Below are 456 nucleotides of genomic sequence, written 5' to 3'. Positions count from 1 at the left end.
CAAAACCTCAGGTGACGGCACATGTTGAGGATATGGAGAAAGAGGAACACTCCTCCATTGTTGGTGGGATTGTAAACTGGTACAACCACTCTGGAAATCAATCTGGAGGTTCCTCAAAAAATTGGAAATAGATCTACCTGAAAACCTAGCTATACCACTCTTGGGCATATACCCAAAAGATGCTCCATTATGCCACAGGGGCACATGTTCCACTATGTTCATAGCAGCCTTGTTTGTGATAGACAGAAACTGAAAACAACCCAGATGTCCCACAACAGAAAAATCAATACAAAAAATGTGGTTCATTTACACAATGGCATACTACTCAGCTATTTAAAACGAGGACATCCTGAATTTTGCACATAAATGGATGGAACAAGAAAATATCATCCTAAGTTAGCGTGAGTGAAATCAGACCCAAAAGGACATGCATGGTATATGCATAAGTGGATATTA

This window comes from Mastomys coucha, chromosome X, assembly GCF_008632895.1.
Source record: "Mastomys coucha isolate ucsf_1 chromosome X, UCSF_Mcou_1, whole genome shotgun sequence".
Classification (NCBI taxonomy): Eukaryota; Metazoa; Chordata; class Mammalia; order Rodentia; family Muridae; genus Mastomys; species Mastomys coucha.
This window is presented reverse-complemented; position numbering follows the sequence as displayed.